This window comes from Petaurus breviceps, unplaced genomic scaffold (genome assembly GCF_028583685.1).
Source record: "Petaurus breviceps papuanus isolate PSGF00001 unplaced genomic scaffold, PetGlider_PUasm1.0 139, whole genome shotgun sequence".
NCBI lineage: Eukaryota > Metazoa > Chordata > Mammalia > Diprotodontia > Petauridae > Petaurus > Petaurus breviceps.
The window spans coordinates 6,608,720-6,617,040 of NW_027185697.1; the positions used below are offsets into that span (position 1 = coordinate 6,608,720).

The 8,321-nt window shown below is 39.3% G+C and overlaps 1 protein-coding gene and 1 long non-coding RNA gene across 4 annotated transcripts in view; one reads left to right on the forward strand and one right to left on the reverse strand.

The window, feature by feature from the left end:
- Positions 1 to 8,321, reverse strand: part of CTNNA2 (catenin alpha 2) — a 1,588,763-nt gene that overhangs the window by 728,639 nt on the left and 851,803 nt on the right. The window lies entirely within an intron of this gene.
- The window catches only part of LOC138144572 (uncharacterized), a 95,291-nt gene that overhangs the window by 85,619 nt on the left and 1,351 nt on the right, over positions 1 to 8,321 (forward strand). The window contains exon 2 of the long non-coding RNA XR_011163982.1: positions 6,951 to 7,044. This is a non-coding gene — a long non-coding RNA (uncharacterized lncRNA). The remainder of the gene's footprint in view (positions 1 to 6,950; positions 7,045 to 8,321) is intronic.

Here is an 8,321-nt window from a genome sequence, read left to right on the forward strand (position 1 = left end):
ATTCTATGAACCCAATTCCCACATCTCCTTTCCAGACTCCTGGGAACTTACCAAGCTGTGTTCTTTGGTAGAGAATTGCTTTTATCACCCGGAGCTGTCTCTCCTAACACCCCAGGGGGAGCATCTTTGGTCTGAGAAGCAGAATGGTGCAGCCATTGGACTGGATTTGGAATGAGAAGACCCAAATTCACATCCCTAATCTGCCAATTACTGTTTGATTTACAATAAATTGCATCACTTTTCTAGGGCTCAGTTTCCACTTGTATAAAATGACAGGTTAAATTTATTGATCTTTGATGTTCCTTCCAACTTTCAGTCTTTCCCTAATAGTCTCCATTATGCTTTCCTTCCCTTCATCATTGGGACATCTCATTATGTTGCCAGATTGCATGTGCCTGTTTCCACATTTCATCAGTCCCCCCTGGCCCTCTGGTTGGCCCCTCTGCCTAGAGCAAAGGCCCCCATTTAAGGAGGAAGCTCAGCACACTCTCCTCCCCATTTCTCACCAGCTTCCAGTCGTTGGTTACTTTCCTCTTCAAGCTCTATCTCCCTTTTCAGCTTCCTTTGTATATAGTCTTTTCTTTATTAACATGTAAGCTCCTTTAGAGCAGCGATTGTCTTTGTTTTTTTTTTTTGTATTTATATTAAATGCTTATTCACTATTGACAATTCCCAACCCTTACACAACCCATGACACCCTAAGAAAGTTACTTACCCTATCTAGTCCTTTCTTATTTATAACAGAGATAGACAGAGACAGACAGATGCGGGGCAGCATGTGATGAGTACAGTTAAACCACCACCATCATCTTTACTGCCATCTCCCTTCAGATCCTAATGGAGACAGTCCATAAGCCTGAACACCAGAGCCTGGGAAATATCAGGGTCCTTGAGACCACTGCCTCTACTTCCAAACGAGTCCCATCTAGAGCCGTTATTGAGAGGAGAAATGACTTTGGAGAAGGGGTCTATCCTCCTCATAACCACCAATAAAAACTATTATTAGCCACCAACAGGCAGATAAACACAAGAGCCCTAGGGGTGGCAGCACCCCCAGACCACCAGTCCTATTTCCAGACCAGCCCTTGCAGTCGCAAATTGGCTCATAACTCTGGCAGGCAAAGGTCCTTCCATCCTCAACCCCTACCAAGTGCCACGAATAGGCAGGCAAAGCCACCTGGACACTTTGAGGTAGAAACAGGAGGCAGCACCCAGATCATCTTTTTTCCTCAGTTCCTTATGGGCCTAGGCCCTAGGACCCTGAATCCGAGAGTGATCATGGGCTTCACAGTCATTACCCAGGAAGGTCCTGCAGGTGGTATACCACTGCTAGTGAAGATTCCGAAAGCAATGTTCTTCCCACTCAAAGCCTGGGGACTCTCAAGTAGTAACATCAGAAACGGATGCAATTTATGAATGGAAATAGCATTCCTTTTGGTTTTTCCTCTGAACCCTGTGGATCATGGGATATTTACTTCTGAATTGCAGTCAAAGAAAGTATCAGTATATAATGTCTTCTCCTTCGGAATGTGAATTCCTAGAGAGAGTGCAATTACTGAGTTACTTTGTTATTTGTATCCTTAATGCTTAGCACACTTCCTGGGACATAGTAACTTTAATAAATGCTTACTTACTGAATATATTTCCTTGCCCACAGTGCTTAACAAATGCCTTATTCATCCGTTTGTGTGTGAATACACACACATACACACACACACACACACACATATATAAACATCTACATATATACATGTATATTGATTTATTTTTTGCATAGGCATCTATTTTGTAGTTACTATTATTATTGTTGTTTAAAACCAAAAGAGAAACAGTGAACTCCAATTTAATTAGCTTTAATCAATGCAGTTTCATGGCTTTTCTCTTAATGCTTCTTTTAAAGGAAAAAAAAACACTTTGTTTTCACATAACTTTCATTTTTGAATATACCCCCCACACCCCGCCTATAGATTCATCTCTTATAAAAGTATAAAAAAGAGAGAGAGAAATCAGCTAAACTAAACAACACATTGACCCGGTCTCACCTTGGACTCAACATTCTAAAGCCATAACCCTCCACCTTAACAAAATGCAGGGAAGTGATATCTTAAGACAGTGAATGGCTCAGCTACTCAGAGAAAGTGAATAGTAGGTAGGTGGTCACAGGGAGAATAGTAGAGGCAGCAAGTAGTTCAGAGCATAGGAGAGATCACTGAACCCTGGCGAAGGGCTACAGCTTCCAAGAAGAGTAAAACTAGAGATGAGGACCTTGAATTGTTTTTGGCATTGTTGAGTCATTTTATTTGTGCAGAACTCTTTGTGATTCCATTTGTGGATTTCTTTGCAAAGATATTGGAATGGTTTCCTTTTCTAGCTAGTTTTACTTTTATTCCAGCTCATTTTATTTTCTTCTTCAGTTCATTTTATAGATGAGGAAACTGAAGCAAACAGGGTTAAGTGAATTCCCCAGGGTCACACAGCTAGGAAGCATCTGAGGCCATATTTGAACTCAGGTCTTCCTTCCTAACTCAAGTTCTAATTCTCTACTTACTTCACCAAATAGCTGAGGTCAGATGACCACTACTCAGCTATGTTGTTGCTTAGTTTATTATTCACAGGTTAGAACAGGTGAGATTCCTCCAGGTCTGAGAATTATGTCATCTTTACATTTCTGATACCTAATAGCCCTCAACATTTGCTGAATGAATGAATGAATGAATGAATGAACAAAGGAATTTGTTTTGGTGATAAATTGTGGGAAGAAGGCCACAGACTCAGGTTCAGATGAACAATCTCCAAAGGTTTCCTGTTGTCAGTGATCAATAATTCATTGGTATTGCACTGAATGGTTGCTAGTCATGTGAACAAGAGGATGCCATATCCTTTTGAATTGATACCACAGGAGAAGCCAAGAGAATAATATTGCTAATTTCATCATAGCACACAGCAGAACAAGGGTATCCCTGAACTTTTATGAAAAATAATCTACATGATTATATAGAATAGTATAATCTAACCTCATCACACAGCAAGTATAAATCTCCCTGAATGCTATAGTGCATTTGTATCATACACTTAACAAACTGAATTTTAGAATAGGAGAATTTTAACAATAATTACATTATTGTAACATTAGGTGTCAATGGATCCCAAGATTCTGTATTCTCTTCTTCCCTGCCCTTTGGATAGAGTTTAGCTTCTAAGATCTATGCTCATAACCACAACACCACCATGTTTATTTTTCCACAGAAAATTTAGCTGAGCCTTGAGTTCAGACTTTAGAGCTGAAGTAGAAGATCATTCATAAAATTAAACTCTACATCAATAGTTTCCAGAGAGGTCTTAGCTTTCCACACTAGAATGGCAGGATCCAAGAATAAGAGATCATTTTTTGAAATATACAATTCCTCTATTCATACTCTGCTCTTCAAAAATGGCATGTCCACAGATGATGGGAAAAAAACTCATTTGTTTTTTGAGATTAAATGAAATTCTAGGTTTTATTATGTACAACATCTTCTCTTTTAAAGAACATACACCAGTATCTTTCAAAGCTATGCTTCTTATCAAGCGTTTTTGATTGCCTTCCTTCTGGAACAAACTAATTTATTAAAAGAGAATCATGAAAACAAAACACCACTATCACAGCCAGGCAAAATAGGACATATTTTTCTTCCAGATCCACCAAAACACAAAGAGGGAGGGGAGAGATAGAGAACAAGAGAACAAGAAAGGAGGCAACCCCCTCAGACCCTTTGGGCATCCAAAGGGGGAGAAGCCATTACCACTCATGCCCTTTGTCCCATCAAACTGTTTCCAATCAACCCGATGTCAGTGATGATGCCGTGGGTAGTCTGGTTATTTTTTCTCTATTATACCAATAGCCTTTGCTGTGCTCTCCAGGGTCCATAGTAGCAGCTACCACCTTATCTCTTGACAACAACCGTAATTACCCTACTCCAGTGCTGCAAACTTCTTGGAGTTCTGACCTCTTCTTGACCCAAACTCCATTGACTGCTCTCTGTGTAAGAGCTATTGAAAATCTCCCTTGAAGTTTGTGGGTGGAGTTACACTAAGAATTCACATATTTAGTACCTTAAAATTTGCAGAGCAAAATTCTCATAATAAAAAATACTGTATGCTACTTTCCACTTGATGAGGAGGAAACTAGTATTGTGAGAGAACAGACTTGCTCTGGGTTACAAGGTAATAACTATCTGAGACAAGATTCAAATCCAAGCATCTTGAATCAAGGGCCAGCTCTGAATTCCTTGGGACTATATAGTCTCACTCTGACCTCATTCATTTTCTAGCATACTGCTGTTGATCCACACTCCAAACTAGACTGTCACATCCTATGGGGGAATGGGGACAGAGCTGAGCCAATTAACTCACCTCTGGCTTGGCAAAACTGTCATCAAATCGAAATATCAATACTTCTGGAAAGAATGTATTAATCTATGTATTGATTTGGACTCTTGTTCCCCTCCTAACATAATGCTTGCCCCATAGTATAATCTTAATAATTATTTTCCTTCATTCATTAATTCTTTCTTTATCTACTATAACACAATGCCATTCTTTTGACCAGAGAGAATTTTTGAGACCATCTTCCCCAACTCTACTCTTTCATAAAGGATGAAACAGAGACTCAATGGAGATGAGTGACTGACCACAGTCACTCAATTAGTGAGTGGCAAAGTCAATGCTAAAACTAATAGGCCATTAAAAAATTTCATCTCATTTTATCCTCACAACACCCATGGGATGTAAGTGTTATTTTATCCTCATTTTACAGATGAGAAAACTTAGGCAAAAAGAGTAAAGGACTTGCCCAGGGTCATACATCTATGAAAGGTCTATGATAGAATCTGAACTCAGATCTTCCAGAAGCCATATTCAGCACTCAATTCATTCTTCCATGTAATTGCTTACAAGAAAAGTCAAGCTGGACTAGACTCATTTTCTTTTTCTTTTCTTTTCTTTTTTAAGCAATTGGGGTTAAGCAACTTGCTCAAGGTTACATGGCCAGTTATTTCTGGGTGTGGTGCTAAGTATCTGAGCCCAGATTCGATCCCAGGTCATCCCGACTCTGGGGTCGGTGCTCTTACTCACTGTGCTACCTGGTGCCCCCCCCTTTTTTTGATAGGGTTAAATTAGGACCTGGTAAATCAAGGGAATGCTATAAATACAGCTTATCTAGATTTTGCAAGTTATTTGATACAGCCTTTCAAATTAGTCTTATAAAAAAATGAAAAGATGTGATCTAGACAATAATACAATTAGAAGAATTTAGAAGTGGCTGAATCACAAGATTTAGAGAATAATTGTCAATTATTCTATGCCAGGTTGGTAGAGTGGTATTTGGTGGTGTTTTGGGGCTCTGCTCTGCATGATGCCATGTTTGAGATTTTTATCAATGGCTAATATAATGACACAAAAGGCATGGTCATCTGAAGATGACACAAAGTTTGGTAGGATACACACTGAATAGCAGAAACAGGGCTCCAAATGATCTTGACAAGCTTTGATTTGGAAGATTGACAAAATTGACAAACAGTCTCATTAAAGACCTTAAATCAATGCCCTTTATGGACTTGTTGAAAAAAAGTAGGAATTTTTAGTTTCAAGTAGAGAAGACTGGGGTTAAGAGAGAGGATATTGGTATATAGTGGTTGTTTTCAAGTATCTGAAGGGGAATCGGGTCATCGATTAGAATTGGTCTTCTTGGCCCCATAAGACAGAATTAGTGTGTAAAGAAACTAACTCCTAGGGCTATCTGTTATGGGAATATACGGCTTTAGAAGATAGGGATTTCCTCCTCCTTGAAGACCTTCCAGTAAAGGCTGAATATTGTCAGATATTTTGCATAAGAAAATGTTTGTTGAGTTTAAGTTGGACTAAATACCTCCTAAGGTCATTTTCAGCCAAATTATTCTGTGATCCTGTGATAAAACAAATGGCAATGCCTTATTGTCTATGAGGTTTAAATGCAAATTCTTATGTTTTTTTTAAAGTGTTACCAGGGAAACTGTTGGAGGAGAATTTCAAAGTTGCCCATTTGGTTAAGTATTCTCTCAATGGGTCAGGCTGGACCACATTCAAGTAAGCCAAGCAATAGTTTCCCAAGCAAAAGAGGGTTTTCTTAATTCAGGGACATGAAGGAGAAAGATGAAAAGGCTCAGATTATAGATTATATTTGGTAGGGGTCACAGAGACCATCTTATTCAACTTCCACATTTTAGATGCCCAAGTTTACACCAGTAGTAAGCTTCAGTCAGGATTCAAATCCAGATCTTCTGATGCCAGAGTCAGTCCTTTCCACTGTACCACACTAGATTGTGAAGAATATATAACATGCCTTTTTTTTGAGAGGGAAAAGGAGGCAAATTGGGATTAAGTGACTTGTCCAAGGTCACACAGTATCAAGTGTCTGAGCCTGAATTTGAACTCAGGTCCTCGGAGCACCGCCCTATTCACTGTGCCACCTATCTGCCCCATATAACATGTCTTAAGGTAAACCGATCTACTCTCCATAAAATGGTCCCTCAACTCTCCATTTTTCTGGATGTGATGCACTCCCTAAATGCATTCCAGAGCTGATCCAGAGCTGGTTTTGGGTAGACTGATACCTGAGATTTGTTCAGGGAAAGTCCTGTTTTAGGGCAGGATTTGATAATAATAGATTGTAGAAAGAAGAGAGCATCATATAATGGAGACAGGAATCTGAACTCAGAGTTAGGAACTTTTAAGGTGAAATTCTTGCCTCTGGCACATACCAAATGTGTGAAAATTATATAACCTTCTAGTGTCTAAGACAGCTTTAAAACCTGCTCTGTAACTTTCAAACAGTATAATTTGCAAAGCAGGTGTCTGATCTGCATTGGTGGGGGCATGTTTCTCATCAGCATTTCTCTAACAATGTTTTTTTTTTTTTTTTAAATCTGCTAAAGATACTAAAAGGACCTCACTGGGAAATGAATTGGTTGGATCAACTTCTTGCTGAGTAGGACTGATTTCAATTCAGTTCACATCAATAAACATTTAGTAAGTACAGTTTATGTAAGAGGTTCCCTATTAGGTGATAAAGATATAGCAATCCATAGTAAATGGCCTTTGAAATAGCTAAGTACAGAGTCGGGGCGGGGAGGGGGGAAAGATAAATATGGACTCCTAGCAACAGAGTGACCCAGACAAAGTGAAAGCACCAAGTCTAAAAAGGAGAAGATCTTGTTCACCTGGGACAGCCTGTGGAAAGTTGCTTGGAGTTGTTGGGGTACAGCTGCTTCCTAAGGGAGCTGTTCACTGCTGAAATGCTTGCACAGTAGGCAAGAGGCTGGGGTTTATCCCACAGTCACTGGCTTAAAAGGACAGAGAGACATTTTCTGTATTGAATGTGACAAATTATGCCTGAGTGCTTAACTCGAGCTGAAAATAGTCTGGTTTTGATGAAATCTGGCTTGAAACAAGATTGTGCTTTTTGATTGCCCCTTGGACGCTGCTGGTACTACATTTCTGCCTTTTTCTTCCATTGCCTGGGTATGTCTCATGTCTTCTTGTCTCAATCCATGCATTATCTGGTATTTTATTCTCCAAAATAAGGTGAACTTTGTTGCTCTCTAAGACGCATAGTTTGTTACCAATCCTCTATGGCCTTTACAAGTACAAAATCTCATGGCCAGCCTCATGCTATACCCTGGCAACCTCAGCCTGCACTATTAAAGAATTGCAGGTGCATTCCCTAGGTGGTGCTACCTCTCTCTAGCTTGACCAAGGGAGGGTGGGGGAGACCAGATAAAACAGCATGAATGAGTAATTAGAATTATTCTCTTCCCAGAGGAAAATTAATTAGCATAAACAATTAGAAATTGAAGTTCTGGGTTCCATATTTTTAGGACAATGTCTCCAGAGGAGGAGTACAAGGATGGCAGCAGACCTGGTATCCATGCCATATGAAGGATCAGTTGAATGAATTGGGAAAGGTTATCCTATGAGAAGAAAACAATGAAAGGAGGCAGTGATAAAAACCAGCCAAATAAAAAGTTTTCCATTATTCAAAGGACAATCATGGGAAGAATGATTAAACCTCTTCTTTTTGGTCTCAGAGGGCAGAACTGCAAATAAAAGGCAAAAGTACCAAAGAGATAAATTAATCTTGTCAGGATGAACTTCTTAACAATGAGTGCTGTCCAAAAGTGGAATGGGATGCCTTAAATGGTGCAAATTTTCGTATCTATGGAGGTTGGATTTCCACTGTTTAGTTAGGATATTAGGGATATAGATAGATAGATAGATAGATAGATAGATAGATAGATAGATAGATA